At 43.7% G+C, this 21,571-nt stretch overlaps 1 long non-coding RNA gene across 2 annotated transcripts in view; it reads left to right on the forward strand.

Moving 5' to 3' along the window:
• Positions 1-210: 210 nt before the first annotated feature.
• LOC146433253 (uncharacterized) overlaps positions 211-21,571 on the forward strand; it is a 57,258-nt gene continuing 35,897 nt past the window's right edge. For both annotated transcript variants that reach the window (XR_014854026.1, XR_014854025.1), the window contains exons 1-5: positions 211-448; positions 1,555-1,928; positions 2,035-2,224; positions 15,980-16,142; positions 16,305-16,384. This is a non-coding gene — a long non-coding RNA (uncharacterized LOC146433253). The remainder of the gene's footprint in view (positions 449-1,554; positions 1,929-2,034; positions 2,225-15,979; positions 16,143-16,304; positions 16,385-21,571) is intronic.

Genomic DNA, 21,571 nt, shown 5'->3' on the forward strand with positions numbered 1-21,571 from the left:
TGTTTCCTTTCTCAAGGAGTCTTATTTCGTGGCGTCCTGCCCTTTTGTGCTGAGGTTTGTTTTCCTGCTGCTTGGCTGAGGTCAGCATCTGTTCCCACAGTCCCTGCCCAAGGGGGCTCTCTGGTACCTGATAACACAGCTGCAGGCCACAGACCCTCTCTGATAACAGCTGGGTGTTAGATCCCCAAGCAGCCACTCCTAAATCAAACATCAGGAAACAAATTGCCTTCTCCTTCATCTCTGGGTCTATGTATGCAAGTATTCCCCATAAAGAAAGAGGCACAGCTACCCTGTGGTGGGGTGGTGGGGACCACCACAGGAGCCCCCGTTCCCTAAGGAACCTCATGGGTGGTATTCCTGGCAAGAGATTTTCCTCTGAATTTGGACACTGCTTCTTCATTGACCAGAGAGTAGCAGAGGGGTCCTTCCCACCCCATGCCTGTGACTGGTAAAAATCCTCTGAGCTGTTTTCTTGTAGGATCTTTTGGATTTGGGGGCTTTATTTTTTGTTTTTGTTTTAGGTTTTTTTCTTTCGTTGGTTTGGTTGTTTTTTCATTTTGGGTTTTTGTTTGTTTGTTTTTGTTTTTTCTGTGAATCTCCTAGTTCTGTTACATTTTAAAAAAGGCTGGAAAGCCAGAGCAAAAGCACAGAAAGCCCTTGCATCCCCTTGCCACAGTGCTGTGCTGACCATGTTGCTGTGCCATGAAACGAGCTTTTTCTTTGGAATTCATAGATAATTGCTAGTCCTGTCAAGGGCCATTCATTTTAGTAGTGTAAAAATCACTATGGTTTTATTTCAAGCTTGAGAAACTACTTTGTCAGACTGGGCAAATTTTACCAAACCAGTATGCGAGCTGTGGGCACAGCTGGAGTTGAACAGAAAGAGCCCAGTTCCACAAATACTAAAGTTTCTCTTACTTGGTTTGAAACAGGGAAACAAAGTAAACAAGGGAAGGAAGGGCCGGGGAAGTGGGGAGAAAGGAAGGGGATAAAACTTCCTCCTTTCTGACAAAACTGTTTTCACCTCTTCATTCCAAAGAGAGGTTTTCTGGCATATGGAGTTTTAAATGTTTGTTTGCTCTGCCTACTTGGTTGTTTACTGCTCTGAGAGTCTGTGCTGCCTTTTCTGGCATGCTCAGTCTTTCAGGGAATATGACAGAATGCAAGGCTGTTTACTTATTTCTACTAGCACTTATTTAGCAGGGAAGTTGTTTTTTGATCCAGGTTTTGCCAGGAACTAGAAACTGTCTCAGGAACCCAGCGGTGGTGAGGATCTTAGGGGAGAACTATTGCCTCATCTAGGCAGTATAATTTCCAGTATATGCTTTGCCATCACTGGTGTATTTGGCTCATGGTAGAGGGGAAAGTTCTTTTATTCCTGAGTTTTTTCCACGTGGAGAAAAAAATTACTTTGCAGAGAAGAGGATGGAGAAGGAAGGCAAGGGAGATGTTTATCAAAAGGCAAACTTGCATTCATAGACAAGGTGACTACTGTTCTTGTTGATGTTCATGACCCTCACTAAGTTTTGTATTCCTTTTGCCACATTTCCATAGGGATGCAATCATTTCTCAAGGGCCATGGGGTGAATGCATCTTTTCCTTCATCCTCTTCACTTCAGTGTTGGGAAGGAGCGCCTTTGCTGCTGAAGCCTCTTGTAGTACACCTGCAGACTAAACAGCAATCTCTGCATAGCTGCAGGCTGGTCCATTGACCCAACACTAAGAAATCTGCTCTTCCTTCAGAATGACCCGTGGTTTTCTCTGTTTTTTTCCACAACGGGAAGAATGAATGACACTTCATTTTATTCAAACCAGAAAGGATGCTGTTGGCCACTTTGCTCAACATCCTCATCAGTACTGCCCACAGGGCTCTCTGCTTGTTTTCTGGATTGGGTCAACAATACGCCTCTCACCCAGGATTTTTCCAGGTAGTAGTCTGAATGCTCCTGGTGCTGTCTGAGCAATCTTATCCTGCAATTAGTCTGAAAACATGTTCTTTTTACATATTTTTACATATTTGTTTTGTCATTTAAGGATATTAAACCCAGATCTTTCCTAACTGTCTTTCAAGGAGGCAAAGACTGCTTGCTACGAACTGGAACGTGTCCTTTATATTTGATATTAACTAATGGGGATGAAATTGCTCTTGGCTCTTGATATTACTGAGTGCTCCCCTTTGGGGGTTGGATTCCTTCCCAGCAAGTGGTAGCAGCCACCAGAAAAGGTGAGTTTGACATTGCTGCAAAATGTCCCTGAAGCAACCCATGCAACTGTGCCAGCACTAACTCCCTTTGTTCGGATTATTTATTGAAGGTGAACTCCTTGAGCATACAGAGCACAGAATGTTTTTGTGAGTGCAGAAAAAGACCCCAGAGATGTGCTGGAGCAAAAGTTCTCAGGGTTAAAACCATGTCAGGCACTTCATAGGCTGCAGGCTGCTACCTCCAACTGCTTTTGGCTACTTGGTTCCAGGCAAGTGGCAGCTTCCCTTTTTCTGAAAGAGCCTGTTGTTTCCAGTAACTGCGGGAAGGATTACTGTTGTTTATGGTTTAGAAAGCAGAGAGAGAGAACTGGGATACTTGGCCCTCTGTGCCTCAGTATTCCTATCTGTAAAGTGTGGAAAACAACATTTTACCTTATTCAGAGGGACATTAGCAAGCTAATGGACAGAAAGTGCTCAGGAACCCCCCACCTCTGTAGCTGCGGCACGTTGGCAAACTGCCCTATAGCTTTTAGATGTGCCTTACCTAAGCAACAGTGGGTGACAAAGGACACAAACACTTTAGAGACAAAGTGCTGGCTGCTCCCTGGGTGCTGTGAGTCTGTGTGTCTGCAGGCAGTGCTGCTCCTGTACGCTGTGTTGGGAGCCTTCTCCTCCCTCTGTTCCAGGCTGCTCAGAAGCTGCCTGCAACTTTGCTGGCAGAACTGCTTTTTTAGCCAAGTGAGAGGGTTCCTGTGTTCCAGCATCACCATTAACTCAGAGAAAGTTTGGCTAATGAGCCATGGTGCCTGCAGGCCCCTGAAGGCTGACATGCTTCTGCAAGCCCCAGAATGGAACAGTGCCTTCTACCTCCAGCCTCTTGCACGAATGCTGACATTTTTTATGGCACTGCCATTATGCTCTCTGCTGGCTCTAGACACTGAGAACTAACCCTCTGTCATATCTGTTTCTCTGGTATTTATGCTGTGAGACTAGGAGCAGAATGCAACCCTGGAGGCTTTCAGCAGTGTTGACTTGCCCTTATTGCTAGTGTATGAGAAACTTGCCATGCTGTCTCTTCTTTGATATCTTCCCCAGATTTGTGCTGCTGGGAAGTTTCTCTGATCTCTTCCACTAAATGACACCTTTCTCTGCTAAGCTTGCTCTAGGTTGTATCTGAGTTTTAAAACTAGAGTAACCTTTGGGAAAGGAGTAACTTAGATCTTTGACGGTCCAAAAAGCTTGGCAACTGAGGCATGCAGGAGAAATCCAGCTGTTGAAATAGTGGGAGCATGAAGAGGAAAGTGTTAGTGTCAATCTCAGGTTAATTGGAAAATATTCAAAGGACTTTATTTTGCTTAATTTTGAGGTTAGAACTTCCCTGGGGTTCTATGAAAAGAATGCAACACTGGCAGCTCTTTTGAAATAAGTAGGAGTAAGCTGCAAAGCAATGAAGTTGTTAGAGGGGATGTGACCTCCTCCTGCTTTGCTGGATGGGCAGCAGGAAAGTGAAGATGAGAATGTTATGCAATTGCTCTTGCTTCACGAGCAGTCTGTGGTGTGACATAAGTGGATAGGTATGAAGACACCGTTTCAAAAGCAGCTCCTCTGTTCACCCTGCTACCCAACATCAAAGATGAGGTTTCCCATCTCCAGGCTCTCTCTGGGTGCTCACATAGCCTATGGGAAGCACAGCCACATCAGGTGTGTTGTGACTCCACTGGTCTGTCACAAACACCAGTGGCAGCATCAGTGGTAAACTTCGCAATCAAAGGCCAGGGACCAGGTTTTTGGATTAACTGTATGACTTTGTTTAGGCCACCCCTTTTTTTGTTATCTTTTGTTTTTCTTTTTTGCTTAAACATAAAGTGTTTCAAGGCAGGGAGTGTCTTCACTTATATATGTATTCTACAGAACAGGAACCTGCCCATGGTGCTGGGGACTCTTGGCAGTGCTGGTTGTAACCTGTGGGCATGGGAGGGTGGGGGGACTCACCCAGCAAGTCTGGAGCTTGCAGAGCCAGTTCAGCTCAGGGAGTCACGCAGGGGAGCCTCTGGGGCTCCATGCAGTGACAGGGAGCAACAGAGCAACCAGCTTATCTGTCCTTCTCCCTGTGCCTTATGCCAGGGTCATTCCAGCTGGACACTCTGCTATACCATAAAGTAGGTGCAGACTTGCCATCACACTGGCTAAGAAGAAGGTTGAGAGCAGCTCTTTAATCAGGGAAAAGTTGGAGGAGCCTATTCAGACAGGAAGTAGTTTCACTTTCCTAACCTACTTTTGAAGGAAAGAAAATTCTCTAGGATTCTGAGGCTCTTCCCCGCTGTGTTGCCTCAGAAGCATTTCAAGCCTTGGAGAGCCTGCAGACTGGTAACCATGTTCAGGCTGCAGTGTTTAACCACATACCCAGATTCAAGACATTGCAGTGATGGGAGCAGAGCCCAGAATAGCCAACAGTGCCTGGGAAGTGAGCACACCACCAGCCTGAGCATGACCTCCAGCAGACCTCTTGGAAGAGAGAATCCTGCAGATTCTTATGAAGAGCAGAAGTGTTTCTCAACCCTTTTGGCCTGTAAGCCAGTTCTGCTGATTGAAAAATCACTTCTATTGATTGAAGAACTCTCTCTTCCTTGTAGCAGTTTGAATCACAGGATAAGGAAAGTGGGTTTCAGTCCTCTCTTGGGTTTTTGTTTCTTCTCCACTTTGAGCCACTGTATTGAAGGCTGAAATGGGCTGCTCTAGTTTAGTCAGCTCTGTGAGTCACACCACCAAAACCTGCATGGTTCTCCTTCTGCCACAAGTGAGGACCTCTGTTCTACCTCCAGAAAGGTACTCAGTCCTGGGCTGCAGACATTTCAGTGAAACAGTCCATCACTTCACTTGTGTTGGACCTTCCCACCCAATCCCAAGGTAATGATGCAGGTTTTGTTTTCCTCCTGAATTTGTCTGGCTGTTTCAGGCTCCTAACTTTCACTTTTTGTTCTTCCTTTTACCTGTGGCTTTAGGTACACTGTCGTAACAAGTATTTTTCCATACTGAGGGAACCAGATAGTACTTTTAGGCTGTCATGAAGCTGTTCATTGACCTTCTCATTTTCCTCCTGGAGTGCTTAGAAGGCTCTGGGAATACTCATTAATGTTGTGTAATGGTCACAGTGCACTCCAAGAGTCAACAATGCATTGTAAAAAGGCCAAAAGCCAACACCCGTGTGGACTGGCCCCTTCTAGCCAGCAAAATGGTAACCCCTGGAGAACTTGAACTTCATACTGACTGCTATTATCATTGCTTTCTCCTGTGTCAACATCAATCAACTTTTTCAACTTAGCTTCAATGCAATCGAAGACTGCATGAAACATAGAAGAGAAAATTCTGGAGGAAAAACCCCAAACTTACACATTATCTGTAATTACAGACTGGGCATTATATTTATCTTAAACTGAGTACAATTTTACATTAATGCAAAGTAGTATCCTGTCTTTAGGAAGATAACTGATTCTCTAATGGAATAAATTGTTATGTACAGCCAATAAAAGCATAGCTGGAAACTTTATGTATTTCAGCTCTGCAATGTGCAGGCTCTGAGCTTCTAGCTCTGTTGTTACCTATTTCTTGTGTTACTACTGAAGTAGATGAGCTGCTTAGGAAGTCTGGGTAACCCAAAACAAACCTAGAGGAAAGGTGCTCCTACCCTGTCATAGAAGCATGGTCTAGAGGCAATCAAAATCAATGTAAGCTGCAGTTTTGGCCAGAGCTAGGAGTGATGCCCTTTAACAAGATGTGTTGAAAACTTCCATTACATAAATGTCCATGACCAGTTTTGCAAAAGATGCAGAAGAGAGACACGAGTCAAAGCCAAGCACGTTTTCTGTGCCTTGGAAATGAATTGCCTCCAGTGAGCCCTCCTAGGAAGTTCAGGCTGTTTACCATATGGAAGTTACTATGGCCTTATCTTTGTGTTCGTACATCTGTGGTAAGGAACTGGTCCAGCTGTACCAGTGCAGCTGTGCTGAGCTGCTCTTTGCCTGAAACCTGGGTGAGTTCAACTTACGTTCATTGCTGTGGTGTTGAACTGGGTGGTGTGAGCTGCTCCAGGCCACTGTGCCTCGTTTGGTTCCTTGCTAAATGCAAGTTGAGGTCTCCTATTTCTTGGCTTATCTGGGTGTGCACAAAAGGATAAATGACTGATACTTGAAAAGGTAGTGGGAAGATGAATGGTTAAACTAGTGTTTTAGTTTTCCTGGTTGCTTTCTCTTGTTTAAATGAAATCTGGATTGGTTTAGATTTGAGTCTGATGCTAATAAAGTTGACAAAAGTAGCAGACAGGTTTGGATGATAGTCTGAACAAACTTCCAGAGGTCCAGGCATACTTAGAAGACTTATAAACTTGTCTTTCTGTTGCCTGAGTCTTTTACAAACTCTTGAATAACCTTAGCCAGACTATTCAACCCTTGTGAACTTGGAGAAGAGCACTAGTCTCCTATGAGCTGAGTGGTGTGGGTTGAGATTCAGCTAATATTTGTAGAAGAGTAGGAGTTCTTTAGAGGCATGAGAGTCTTAGCTAATATTTGCAGAACACTTTGAGGTCTTGGGATAGATACTGTTACCAAAGGGTGAAGTGGTATTCACATGTTCTGTCATGTCTGTGTTGTTTACAAATAGAATAGAATGATGTTTTGAAGGTCAGGGACCTTGAGAACAATAGTGGGTTTGAAGCACTCATTTATTTTTACCAAGTTCAGATGCCTGGCATACACTAGCATTTCATTTATATAAAGGATCTGATCAAACATTTTGGTTGTTTGGAGGAGTTGTTTTGCTTGATTCAGGCTGTTGAAATGTTAGATGGCGAAAACAAGCAAGAGTTCCAGATGGAGCAACTGGAAGCGAAACACGACAAAGATGGTAGTGGGAAAGCTTCAGATTCACACTTGATTGGGAGTCCCCACCTGGGGCTCCCAAACCCACTCTCTGTGCAAGCCCTTGTGCAAAACGGCATCCCATGAGGAAGTTCTTCATTACTATGGTAAGCAAAGCTAGTAACAGTTTATTTTCACTGTTCATTAGCCCATCCATGCTGGGAATTGTTTGGGAGCTGGAATCTCATCTAGAATACTCAGCTTTCATACAGCCAAGAAAATCATAAGTACTCTGCTTTAATGACCCCAAATCTGAACTGGAATTTCATGACTTACTTTAATAGGGCAATCAAGTGCCCAGTAGTTTGATCTCATTCACTGGCATTCATGCCGTCATTTGCACCAACTGATCAATCTCTGTCTTCCTAACTTCTAGTGAGGATACAGACTAAATTTATATTTGAGCAATGCTGGAAGATGGGTAATAAAATAAATGCTGTAAAATCCCTGGTCACTGATGGAGAAGTAAAAGCTGGTAAAAAAATCTATCTAATCAGACAGCTCATTTAACACAAAAAAAATTTGTCTCACTTCCTCTAGTCTCTGGCCAGCTTTCTTGAAGACAAAGGGAGACATAATTTGTACTGGCAAAGCTAACCCTGATTCAAAATCAGAGTAAACAGTTGGCGCAAATTGCAGCTTTTGTTTGTTTACACTTGAAGCTGTGCTAGTCACTGAGGGCTGGAGTTACAGCAAATTCCTAACGTATGCTGCCATCTAATTTGTAATATTAGTGATGGCTTATTCCCTAATGTTTTGGAAGCAGAGTACAGTAGAGGAGACTAAAATTTACCTTGCAGTGACCAACTGAAACACCTCCTTTGGTGGTGGCAATTGTAATATGGGAATGTAAAAGGATGGCATTAGAATGTGCTTGGTCAGTCACTACCATTTATTGTGTCAATCGATAATTTTAAGGACTCAATTCCATGTGCTTTAAACTCTTTCTACCTTCACAGAGACAGAAGCTGCTAAGCACCTTGCATGGCTGTGTCCTTAGTTTCTGTGCCAGTCTAAGGGATGGGCAGAGAGGCTTTCAGGAAGGAAAAATGTTGAGTTGAAAGCCACTACTCTGTGACACAGCGTGAACGTGATCTTTAGCTCTGTCTTGGAGACTGCTGTTCCAAAACACCACCTCAGGAGAGCCATGCTCATCAGCAGAGATATTTATAAAGTACAATCAGTGACTGTCCATGAGCTATGGTACCCAAAAGAAAAAAGGGGGGTGGAAATAATTATCACTGAATTTGACAGTTCAGAACATGTGATGTATAGAGGAATGGAGCTAAACCCATGGGATCAGTGCTGCCTAATTAATGGTTCTTTGTTGCTGTGCCATGCCTGTACTATGCTGTGAGCAGCACACTCTAATAGGCAAGTTCTCATTTGGATCTTGCCAATTCAGGCTTGCCACATACTCCCAAAAACTAGTCTGGAGATTTCAGCCACACAATACTCTGCCCGTGTGAGTCAAACAACAGGAATGTATGAAATCAGATGTATAAGCACACTCAAAACTGAGCTTTCATTTTAGAGGTTAGTATCCAGTTGGTTAAAACCCCATGTGTAATGATTATGTGAGAAAGTCATTATTTACTGGCTTTGAATCCAACGGTGGGAGGCAGATCAGAGGTGCTTTGGTATAAAGGTATAGACAGTAACTTGCAGAACTGAGTGAGTCCTACTTGCTAAGTAGAAAAAATATCTGACTTTGTTAATTACAGTCTTTTCTGCCTAGCTCCTTTGCTTTGCATTTCTCTGTGGAAGGCAACTTTATCTCCTCTGAGGAAGACATCAATACAGTCAAATTAGAGCTGTGCAGGAAGAATGTAAGGGATGCTGAAATAATCTGAAATGCCCCTCATGCTGTCTTTTGCTTACTGACATGAAGAGACACTGCTGTTGAAGCTTGTGGGCTTTCTAGATAGAGGAACATGTGAGGTCTGAGGCCTTTACACTCCTCTTATATCTCAGGAGAGACAAGTAATAGCTCCATGGTTTTTTTCCCCTCCAGCTCTGCCTTTTTTGTCAGCTATTGATAGTAATGCTTCATGCAGAATCAGCCAGATTTTTTCTTTCCCTTCTTTTTTTTTTAACATTGCTCTACATTTGATAAAGTTACAGGAAACCTACTGAAATGAGACATGTGCAACAACAAGTCCACTTAAGGTAGAAACTTATAATCCAACAGATCACTGTAATAACCCATGAGGCTTTCTGTGCTTCCACCTCAGATGCTGTTGTAATAACTGAAGATCTTTGAGATTGCTTTGGTAATTTTCAGTGCTTTATTTTTGGTTACTGAAATATTGTTTTCTCAGAGGTCTTTCCTTGTGATGAATTCTATGACAGAATGTCAGCAAGGATGTCACAGCTGCCTTGTTGCCATCCACATGAGACATGTTGAGACAGAAAATTTTTTAATTTAATTATTTTTAAATGTATATATTTATTTTAGCAAGAAAGAAGATAGGTGGTGGGCTAGCCTAGTAATTTTTCATGGTTGCTGTGGAGTTGAGGATGTAAAGGACACTACTTTTAATGGTTTTCTATGAAGGCACCACCTACACATTTAACATTGAACTGATGACATAGAAATCAAACTGAAGCAGTTATATTACACCTGTGGACTTCTATTGTTAGATTTATTTTACTATTCTTTCACAGCATACCCTGATTTTAGCCAGGAGTGTTAGACCAAGCCATGGAAGGTCCCTGTTGTCAAGAGTACAGAGAAAACTACTCCAGCTCCTGGGATTTGACTGAGACATCGTGAAGATTCATGTGGGTCAGGCTGGGGTGATGGTGTGGGTGATGGGTTGCTGGAAAGAAGCCCTGTCCAGGCTGGCAGAGGGTGCAGCAGCGTGGTGCACATGAGGTTTGTGCACACAGGACAGATTCCCAAACACTTGGGCTGTGCTGGCCTCAGTGTTGGCTTTGCTGCACTCAGAGCTGGTATTTGGCCTAGCTCATCTAGAGGCACGTGTATAGTTAGGATGCAGACCTATTTCTAATAATAATCTTTCTGAAGTGATTGCTAGATAAGTCAATTATCTCACTCCTCACAGAATGGTAACTATTAATTACATGAGTTATAGGCACAGAGCAAAGATGATCAAAGCAGATGATGCAATGGGATACTGAGATCCACAGGGCAGTTTAACACTGATGATGTCTGTTCACTGTTTCTGAAATGCTTTGAAGATGGGTGATATGTAATGTTTCTAACTGATTATATTAGCAAGGGTGTTATCTGGAGGGCACTTGATGGGGATTCAGGATATCTCACCCTGTTTCTTGGTATTTCATTGGCTAACTGAGCAAGTTAATTCCTCTTCCTGTGCCTCAGTTATCCTGCTATTAAAATGCAGATAATCACTCATGAAACAGATAATTATACTGTCCTTTTTGAGAAGTGCTCAGAGACCGACTGATTACAAATTCTGGATGCATTTTTGATGTTATTACTATTTTCTTTGTTTAGACAAGATAATAACAACAAGCATGTCAACATCAGTGAATCTGTGATTTGTTCAGAGCAGGTAAGGGGAGATAGGAACTGAAATCATTACTGGTTTCACTTTAAAGGTCTCTGCTAGCAATTTCTTTAAAGGAAACAAAGGTTGATGCCAGAGCTCTTCTTTTTACGGCAACTTGGTACTTCTCTGCAGTATCTATTTCTAGTTAAGAGAATCCTAGCATTTGGCAAATGACAACTCTTCAGTCTAATAGGTGGCACAACACTCTTGTCTGGGAGTGTAAATGTTCTGAACTTAAGAATCTTTACAGGTGGCACCCTCAATTTAGCAGAGACAAGAATAAAACCTATTGCCATTTCTGACAATTCTTACGCCTCACAAAGCCTTTTGAAAATGTAGAATTAGACACTGGAGGATCAGGTTTAGGTCCTTTGGAAACCCATTATGTACAAAACAGCTGAATATCAGCCTGAGGTGTCATCCACCAAATGTCATCCATTGAGAAAAGGCCTATTTTTATTTTTCTTTTTTCTTACATACTGCTTCCCTCCTTGATACTTTCTGAAAAACTCGTCATGTTCGTATTTGTCATCCTAAAGAGGAGAAGAAAAGAAGTCCCTGCCTAATCTTGAGTTAGTGAGGGTTAATGTGGCTGGAAGGAAGGTGACCATTTATACCAGTAAGAGAATGGAGAGCTGCTGGTGGAGCCAACACCACTGATAGGGAACTGGCATTGATATACTCACATGTTATACAAGGTACTTGAAAAGACTGTTGAAAGGAGAATTTCTGTGTTGGCAAATATTGGGGAGTTAGGATACATAAAAATACTTGCAGTCCACAAGTTCACTGACAAATTAATTTCTTTTGAAACTTCAAAATATTCCCTTCTTCCCCAAACATTGAAACTTGAAATATTCATTTCTTCTTTGGAGCATGAACCCTGTGATCAGCAAGCTCAGTGACCGAGAATATCTTCACTAAAAGACAATACCCAAGTAATCAATTCACAATAAAATCAAACTAGTTTGACACTGCAACTTCTAAATATCTTTGGAAAATAACTTTCAGAACTATAGTTGAGTAACTATGATTCTCTGGGAATGTTCATCTGAGAGAGACCAAAGTGCTTCCCAGATCTTGCATAGAGCCTAGCATTCAGGTGCTGTAATCTCAGTTTTGAAAAGTACTACTATTTGGGAGAAAAATACTCACAAAAGCCCTTGAAATAACTTAAAAATTGAATATACTTTACATTTGAAAATGTTAAGGCTATTAGTTAAGGCTTCTAAGTAACACTGACACTATCACAGCTGTTAATATCAAGTCCATTTAGTTGTTGCCTTGGAGCTCTTTACAATACAAGCCAGCTTAGTTAATGAGTGCAGTTCTGTGTTATTAGTTACCCAAAATCAGCTGGAAAAGCTGTTGGCTTTTATTTCTGAAATGGAACTGAATATGCTCGATCTCCAGTGATGGGAACGAAAAATCATTCTGTCAATTCCCTTCCTGCCAGCTGATGCCAGGGTCAGAGAAGTAGGTCACACCTTTCTGGTTTTGAGATGGAGCAATACTTATTTTAGACCAATTTGCTCTGAGCACAGAGCTCATCTGCTGGGTTGAACCAGGGCATTGTTGCTTTCTCTAGTGCATTGTTCTGTTCTCCCGCTAATTATCTCCAAATGTTTCTTATGCCTGGAACACAGTAGTAGTGATGAATAATGGGCTCTCTTCTCTTAACCCTTCGACCTGTAATTTGGCTTTCCACTCCCACCTAGATGCTTTCACTTTCCTGCCTCCACCAGCACTGTGTTAGTCTGACACCTGCCTGTATCAGATTTGCTGCCCCATAACCTCCTCTCTTCTGTTCTGCAAATTGAGTAAGAGAGTGCAGGAGCATGGTCTTGCTTCCAGCACTTACTGTCAGAACCCTAGTGATTGCTTTACATGTCTGAATGTGGATAAAGGGATATTTCATGTGCCTTTGGCCCTGGGAAGGGGAAGAGCCACAGTCACTCCAGACCTTTTGCTTTGGAGATGACCTGCCCAGAAAAGTGGTTCAAACTTTAGGTAGAACTTCCCTTGTTGCAAGCTGATTCTAAGAGATGGGGTTTAATTGCTGATCACTATGGGTAGACAGTAGTGACCCTCAGATGTGGTTTCCTTATCAAGGGTAGGCTGCAGACATTAGGTCACATGAGTTGAAAGCCTGAAGACAGCAGGGGGTGACATCTGTGGTTCTTACAGGTGACTGAGGTTAGTGGGAGGAAGGAGAGGGGGAGACTTGCTGCAGAGGAGTCATGGAGGCAATGCTTGGAGGATATCAGACTAGGGCATATCCTGGCCTACAAAATAGTACAATGTCCAAACACATTCTTATTACCATCCTCTTATTACCATCCTTGTTACACCTCAAATCCTTTTGCTTCAATTTGGGGGTATTTTTTTTTTTTGCAGTTTAGAAAACTGAGCTGTCAGCCTAGCATGTGGAGCTATTGAAGGCAGGCAGGCCTTTGGAAGCCTGGCAGGTGAAATCCCCTGGGCCAGCAATCCTTTTCAGCACAGAGATCTGTTGTGCCCTGCCTGGCTCAGTGTCCCATGGCTGTGCTGTCTCCCAGAGTGCTCCCTGAGATTGCTGGCAACACCTTTCAGCCTTGACAAAACACTCGGGAGCATCTGCAAACCCTTCCTCCACAGAAGAGCATGAGCTTCTGCTCTCTGTCTGCCTCTGTCCTGCACCTTCCCATGCTGCTTGCACAGAGAAATGTCCCAGAGTAATTGCAAAGGCTAATGCACTGTCATCACACTCTGCTTCTTTTATAACTGTCCAGCCTTGTAAAGCACTGGCATTTGGTTAGGTTGGAAGCAGATTACAGCTGGAATAGTCTCCATGTCTCTGGTGGGACAGGCTGAGCTTTTGTTTGTGTTGTTGTCAGTCCTGCAGCTCACAAGGGCTGGGCTGAGGCTGGTGGTGCTTCAGTGGTATGATGCTTTTGGAAGCCTCTCTGGAGGCTTCAAATTACTGAAACTGGCCCACACCTCTTCTCCATGACTCTCACATATCAGTTCTTGTCCAAGTCTCTTCTCAGCTGGTATCACAGCCCAGGAGCTAGTAATCTAGCTGGGGTACAGAATAGCCTGTCTGTTCACCTGGCCAGTTTGGTGCAGAGAAGGGTTACTTTAGGCTCATGGCTTTTTCTTTGCAGAGACAGATAAAGACTGGGCAACAGAAGCTGCCCCATTAGCTGAAGGCTGTGTGACAGTCCTTGGAGCTCTGTCACTGCTGTGTTGACGCAGCCTGTGAAGTCAATTTGCAAAGGTGGGAGTAAGTCCCTACATCTGAAAGACAATTCTCTGTGACAAGAACCTTGATATTTGTAGACTGTAATTACACAAAGAGACCATGCTGCTAATCTAGTCTCACCTTCTGCCTCATTCAGACGAGACCTGTACCTGTAATGTCTGCATCAAGGCTAATAATTCACTGTTAAACTACAGCACATGTTTTAGGCAGACAGCAAATCTTGCTTTAAGAGCTCTACGGGTGGAGAATAAAACGCTCCCCTACATCATTTGTTCAAGTGATTAACTACTGGCATTATTGCAAGTTTTAATTTTTAAATACTCGTATTATTTCCAGTTTTATTTTTTTCCAGCTTTTACTTTGAGCTTCTGGATCTGGTTAGAGTTTTGTTTATTAGATTTTTTGAAGTCCTTTAGCATCTCTCACAGTCCCCCACTGAGAAATGTTAATAGATTTAGATCAAATCACCTCCAAACCTTCCCTTCAGTAAACCAAATAAGGACGTGGAAAGCCTTTTGTAGCCTGATCTTTCTCACTCTCTGCAACATCTGGAACTGAATGATGTGTGAGGTTGGATCAATCATCTGTTCAGAGCGGCATCTGACCACCTCTTTGATGATGCTTAAATACATCCCGCTGAAAGTACTTCTTTTACTTGCGGCTCTTTCCTAGACCAAAACCATCTGTGACTATTTTCCGCTGCCTAAGCCGAGGAAGCAGAGCCCGGAGCCGAGGGCAGGCGGTACCTGCCGGGCTGGGGCTGCGGAGAGGTGCGGCATTGCCGGGAGCGGGGCAGCCGCGGCTCCTGCCTCGGGAAACGCGACTTGACCATTTTTCTCTCAATAGACTTCTTGCCTCCAGTTTTCTGTCGCTTGTTTGCTATTGCCCTCTAGTGGAAACGGGACGGCCGATGGGTTGTCTTCCCGAGCCCTGGTTTCTCCCGGTTCTTAGTATTCTGGGACGATCGTCTTGGTTATGTGATGTTGGAATATTGTTTACATGGGTTTTAACACTGAGTCATTATTCAGTTTTACGCTAAGCAGGAAACAAAGGTTTTCTCTCTGCAATTGATAACTAATGTCGTGCTGTGTCTGAGAGTAGAACAGACTTCCCTGCTCATCAATATGCTTTACAAGGGAAATTGCAGATGATGTTGCCGTTTCAGGCTTAGAATAATTCAGTCGTGCAGAGTCAGAACTCTGAAGTGAACTTTGTGTATGCTGCCAGCATCCCCCAGCCTGGTACATGGAGTTTTCTTCTCTGGAAGCAGAAATACTGCCTTTTTACTATTTGTATTTCTATCTGAAGTCTTTGCTTTTATTATGAGGAGTGAACTATTTAAAGAACACTCTTTCCAATCAATCATTTCACTTTGTCAGACAAGCCAAATCATTTATTGAATGATCTTGGCTAATCAGAGTCTGTCTTCTTACAGAGATCCTAGAAGATGGTTTATTAATGAGACCTAGATTTTTCCCTGGTTGTAATGCAGGGAGATCTTAATAAGCAATGAATTGCTGTGTCTGCAATCACTTTTGAGAGGCTTAAAAGGAAAACAATAATACTATGACTAATATGATTGCTCTCCCTACACTGCCATCCGGCGGATGCAAAATTCATTTCCTTTTGTAAATGGGAAGGGAAATTCTCCTACTGATATCACAGCTTGCAAACTTGCACCAAGCTGACTCTTACTTGTAATGCAATTTCCAGACCAGTGAGGAAAATGTTGGTTGTTCTTTAATTTTAGTTGTTTCATGTTAGAAAAAGAAGATTTCCAGTCTCTCATCTACAAAAAACATCTTCTATCTTGTAATGGAAACCTGTCTGGGTCTTGAAAAAGGGCTCTGAAAGCTTCCCAGATTCTCTGCTCTCAGTATTCTGGCATGGAGATCCCAAGCCACTGAGCACTGCTACTGTGGCTAGTTTTGGAAAAAAAGTTGAGCTCCAATGTTGATTTTCAGATAATCAGTATGTGGGCTATTAACAACAGAGCCTAGGGTCAGATGCTCCACTGGATTTTTAGTTTGGGGTGGAGAGGTATGGGGGCAGGGGTTAACCCTTTGCTTTTTCCCTCTAGGATTGAAGACTGAAACAAATGAAGGCAATTTGTGGTGCTCACAACCTCCTACCTGCTCGTCTGCAAGTGGGACCTCACCATGAGATGCTTCCCAGTGCAGGAAAACTTGCTGACCACCACTGACAGTGTTGGACACTTTACTGTTCCAGAGGAATCTGGAGAAGTGAGTACTGGGAATGGATGGAGGCAATGTGAAAGACTGAGTCCTTCAGCTGAGCACACAGCTGTTAGGGCTCTGTCATTGCCTGTATCTTTCTCTGCTTGTGGATCCTACATAAATCAATCCAACAGCTGCAGCAGTAAGATTTCCTGTGCTTCTCTGCAGGAGGGCTGTGGAAATGGAGCAGAACAGCCATCTCTATTTTGAAGCTAGGAGGACCAACTCTGGCATTTTGACTGCTGCAGGTGAGCCAGGGAATCACCAGGAAGTGGCATCCATCCCCTGGAGACACCACAACCCTTGCTGGTCATGGTGCCAGTCATTATCTGGGAGCCTGGGGTTTTTCTCAGAGTATGTCAGCTCTCCAGAGGGACTCTGAAGTGTGGGGTGTTTGGGGCCAGCAAGGTCCCAGTCTGGAGGTGGGAAGTCCTGCTGCCTTACAGTGTTGCCAGTGCATTCCAGTTCTGAGTCATTCCCTTGCCTGTTTGTTTTTAGTATTTATTTATTTACCACCGAGGTGTCAGCCCAGAGCAGGCTGACTGTGCCGAACTCCTTCGGTGGCCTGGTGGCTGCTGCCAGCTCTGTCAAAGTCCTGCAGTGCTGGGAGTGTTTCACCCAGCGCTGAGGGGGAGAGAATCATGTTCCTGTGAGAGCAACACTACCACAAGCTCCCATCAGAAGCGTGCTTGGCTCTAGGTAATGAGTGCAGCAGTGCAGGGTAAACTACTTTTACCCTCCCTACAGAGCCCCTAGCTCCCAGATCCTCTCCCTGAACCGGCTGGGGGGGCAGAAAGAGGTTAAGAGGCATATCCTTTGCTGTAATTATATCCTGTTGCTAGCGATACTGTGCTCTGCTTAAAGAAATCATCATAATGCAGCCTCCCGGAGAAGGTAATTACTGTGCATCTTATGAACGGCTGCATGTGAATGTTTGCTCAAGCTGCTGTCAGCAGCAAGTTTCAACACATCTTACATACCACGCATTTTACAGCCCTGGTTTTATTTGTTTTCATCACCCCTTGCCTTGTGCTTTAGTTTTCATTAATGGATCTGGGTTTGGGTTTTTTTTTGTTTGTATTGGTTTTCTTTTTAGCTTTTTTTTTTTTTTTTGAAGAGGCCAGAGTGCACGTCTTTGATGGAACATTTGGGTGGTGGCCACAGTTCTTGTTTGCTGCATTTCCATGGCTCTGTGGTGGCTTGAGGGGAGCCATCTGGAAGATGTTGTTTCCGAGCTGTTCCCATACAGTAGGATCTGAGTGGGCCCTGGTTTCCTACTCTGATTCCAGATAAAATGGACTATACTACTGTTGGCAAAACTTGGTGTCACTCTACCTCTAGCATAACTGCTCAGATTTAAGCCCATGAGACAATGTATTTTTCCTGTTGTAATTTCTGAGCTTCTCTCTCATGTTGAAAAAGGGTTGGTCAGGGATGTCAGACCTCTGAGCTTTAAAAAATCAATCATCTGCCTGCCTTGGTTGGCAGCTAGTGCATGTGTCACTGCATGGTGGCTAAAGTTTTGGAGGATCACAGCCTGGTCATTCTGTGCATGGAGACTGCCATGTCTTCAAAGCCTCGTCCTTTAGCTTCGCCAGGGACATTTCAGATAGAGATGGGGCAACCCCAAAAAGACCTGGTTTGTCCCAGCAGGAGTGACCCAGGTACTCTTTCCATCTCAGAGGTCACTTACCTTTCTCCAGCACTGTGCAATTTGCCCTCATGTTGTGCATGTAGGGCCACAGTGTGTGATGATGACATCCTGCATTGCTGTACCAACATCCTGTCCACCTCCCAGCCAGCTCAAGGGAGGATTTGGAACTACTCCTTGGATTTCCTCTTTATGAAAATGACTGAGGCTTGCTCTTGCAATGCGGAAGCTGAATTGTCTTAGTATCCTCGATGATTTATTGTTTGTGGCTAGTCGTCCAAGCATGCTGAGCATCTCCTGTGTTGCATTCAGAGCTGGTTCCATCCTGGTGCTGTGTCCATCCCTCTCTGCGATTCCAGGTGAAGCCTGAAAGGCAGCCTGGCTCCTGGAGGATGGAAGGTGCTATAATAAATGTGAGCTCATAATGTTGTTGTTAAAAATAACTGCAGCTAAATTATAAAGAAAAAATTCATCTTATTCAGTCCTAGCCCAAGGGGGAAATGGACATGAGGAATTGGGCAATCCTTCTGTAAGTTCTCTTTCTTTAGACTATATTTAAACCACATTGAGAGCCAGATTCTCAGCTGGTGTCAATTGTTATTGACTTCAGTGTAGTGAAGCTGGTTTACACAAGTTGAGGCTGCTAAATGCCAGTATCTAGATGAAGCTGAGGCAGCTGGAATTACTTTTGCAGAAACCTCTACTCTGATGCTTGTTCAAAAGCTCTGAGCCCTCCTGAGTGCTTGAGCCATCAGTGCTCTGATTTAGCAGCTCTTTTGGGAGGTGAAGGGTTATGAAAAGGCCTTAAGTCAAAATTTGCTCTAATCTCAGCTAGGTTCTGCAACTCTGACATCTGTCATTCTGCTGTAGTCACTGCTTTAGATGGGGTCCTCTGAAAAACCTTTTTTACTTGCTACTTCACCAGCATCATCTCCTGTCTAGACACTCTAATTATGAGAACCAGGGAGCATACAATGTGATGTGTAGATAAACCTGGATAACTCCAAGGCAACTGTGTGCTGCTTCCATCTCTCCCCTGACTGCCCTCTGAACCAGTCTTGCCCATTTGTTGTCTGCTCCAATATGAACATTAGCAAAGTGGGGACTGTACAGTGCCACCTGGGCAATATTCATTTGAATTTTGCATTCAGAAGCAAATGTTCCAAGCCATAGAAATGGAGAGGCAAACCTCAAATTGCAGTGGGATCTAGCAATAGTGGGTTTAGCCTTCCCTACTTCGGTTTTTCTGCATGCCCAAAAACTCTCTGGATTAAATAAACAACCTCCCCCACCACCACTGTCAGCAGAATGCATTAAATCTGTAAGCAGATTTGAGTAATTTTTGTGTACTCATATCCACTCTAATTCCCTTCTTATCCATGAACTTGTTTTTTGTTTATGCCAGCACAGACTGTATCCAAACTCAAGCTCTATTTCAGCAATGTCCTTTTTATAAGAGCTTTAAAAGCTACTGATTTAAAAGGAGACCATCAAACAATCAATGTGTATAGAACATTGGAATGCATTTCCTTGTTTCAGTTGCAGTCCACAGTATGTCACCTCCCGGAATGTGTAATGAGAAGAAAAAAATATATTTTTTCTATTTCCATCTTTAATGTGTCATCTTTCCTGATTCCTTGCTGTAACTGGTACCAGAGAGAACTGTCTGTGATACTTAGCAAGGCCCCTGGGATTCAGACTCTTTCTCAAGTCTCTGTGCTTGGAATGCCACACAGGTTTCCATGGGTCTCTGCAAGAGCTGGGGCATGTGAGAATAATCTGTTTGCTTCATTTTGACTCCAAATCAATGTGCTTTGAAGTGATTATAGGGAGGGATTTCTCATGTGCTTTTTGTTTTCTTGGTAGCAGCTTTTGAAGAGCGCTGTACTGATCCATGGGAGAAGTGCCACCACGCAGCTCCTTTCCTTCCAGGGAGGCACTTTTTTGCACTCCTGGCACTGATGTGGGTAAGTGAATGCTCTGGGATGTGCATTTAGGTTCCAGCTCTTTACAATCTGGATCAAAAGACATCTTTTTATGGGTCCTGGTAATTGAAACATGCCATGAGCATGGGTGACCTGAAAGAAGTTGATAATAGAGCCAGTTAATGGGTGACTTGGATGAATCTCTCAGCTTTGGGCTCTGACAGGAGCTGTTGAGTTCAAGCTGCACAGTGCTGCCTCTTTGGGAAAATTGCACAGGTTTCATTAGAATCTGTTTCTCAACTGATGGAAAAGTCTGAGTACTCTTCTTTTGGTGTAAGCTTCGGGTTTCATCTGAATTCACCTAGGACACGTCAGAGTGTATTTTTATAAAGAGCTGAATTTGGTGGCTGATGTATTGAAAGAGTGAATGTCCAATCCTGGTCCCCTGAAGTCAAACTCCAGGTAGGATTTCCACACCAGTCTATGTGGGGATGTCCCTCAGCCTGCATCTAGCCAAATCTGAGACTCCAGATGGAGCTGTGGCTCTAGGACTTTTCCCAAAGGAGATTTGAGAAACAGAAATCAAAGCCAAGGCCAGGCTTGAGTTCAGTTTTGTATGGAAGTGGGAGCCCATCTTTCTGCTCCCAGCCCTTTCTACTCTCAGACTGGAGATTTGTTTTGTGTTGGGTTGTTGGACACTTGTTCATACCCCAGAATTCAGTGCATTCACTTGAACCCAGGGAAAAAGGAAGCTCCATGTGAAGGAAACAAACTTCTTTCCCTTTTTTTCCCCTATCACTGTATCACCACGTTACAGTGAATGGGTGCATGGACATTGTGCTGCAATGGCTTCCTGCACAGGATGCATCTCTCAACCAGCCCAGAACCAGTTCTGCCATGCACCAGGCTGTGACACGGTCACATCACCCCTTCTCCCTGTGTTGATCCTGGGAATGGATGATCTCTGCTGCCTTTTGCATCACACTGCTACTAAACCTGCATCAACTGCGGGGAGCTGGTTGGCATTTTTCTGTATGACAGCTGCAGGAAAAGTAGATTTGTACTTCCTACACTGGTTTGAGGTGAGGGTGCCAGGCTGGGTATGCACTGAATGTCCTACTATGGTTATTTTACTCCACTCCTTACAGGGGGGTATTTCCACAGAACGTACTATGCCAGTCTTTGAACCAATTTGTTGTTCATTTGTTTACGATGAAATTAGTTCACTTGTTTTATGTAAACTATCCATGGGATTGTTTACTTTGGCACAGGGATCCATGTGCTTTCTGAGATGCAAGGAATTTAGCTACTGGGAGCTTGTTTGGTTTAGTCTGTTGCATTTGCAAAACAGATGGTGGAAGGAGAAAATGTGTGGGGGGGAGGCTTTAGGACAGGATTTGGTTAATGTTTGCTGCTTCTGTAGTTTTCTTTGCTGCTTGCCGGGTGAAGCAGGATGGGTTTCCATCACAAGGAGAAGAAAGACAATACATAAGAATTTATATGCATTTTGCACACGGGAGAAAAAAACCCATAATTTGGGCTTTGGCTGTCATTTTGTGGGCATTTTTGCTGAGGTGGAACTGCCAGTTTCTAGGGCTGGTGGAGGTACAGAAACACCATGGAGTCTACATTGACTTGGCTTTGCTCTCCTGACTCATTTGGAGCCCTGTGGGCCTCAGCAGACCTCTGAGGCATCTGTGATAGCATTTCTGGGCTGCTGCAGAGCAAAAGGAGGGAAATATTAATGAGATTTGTGCCCCAGAGCTGGCTGGGGTGGGGTGAGGCCATCCCCATGATACTGGGGTGTCCTTTCAGTTAATGCATTTAAGTACAGCTCTCTGTTGAGGTGAGAAAGGACT

Source organism: Lichenostomus cassidix, chromosome 9 (genome assembly GCF_008360975.1).
Source record: "Lichenostomus cassidix isolate B80296 chromosome 9, HeHo_3.0, whole genome shotgun sequence".
Lineage (NCBI taxonomy): Eukaryota > Metazoa > Chordata > Aves > Passeriformes > Meliphagidae > Lichenostomus > Lichenostomus cassidix.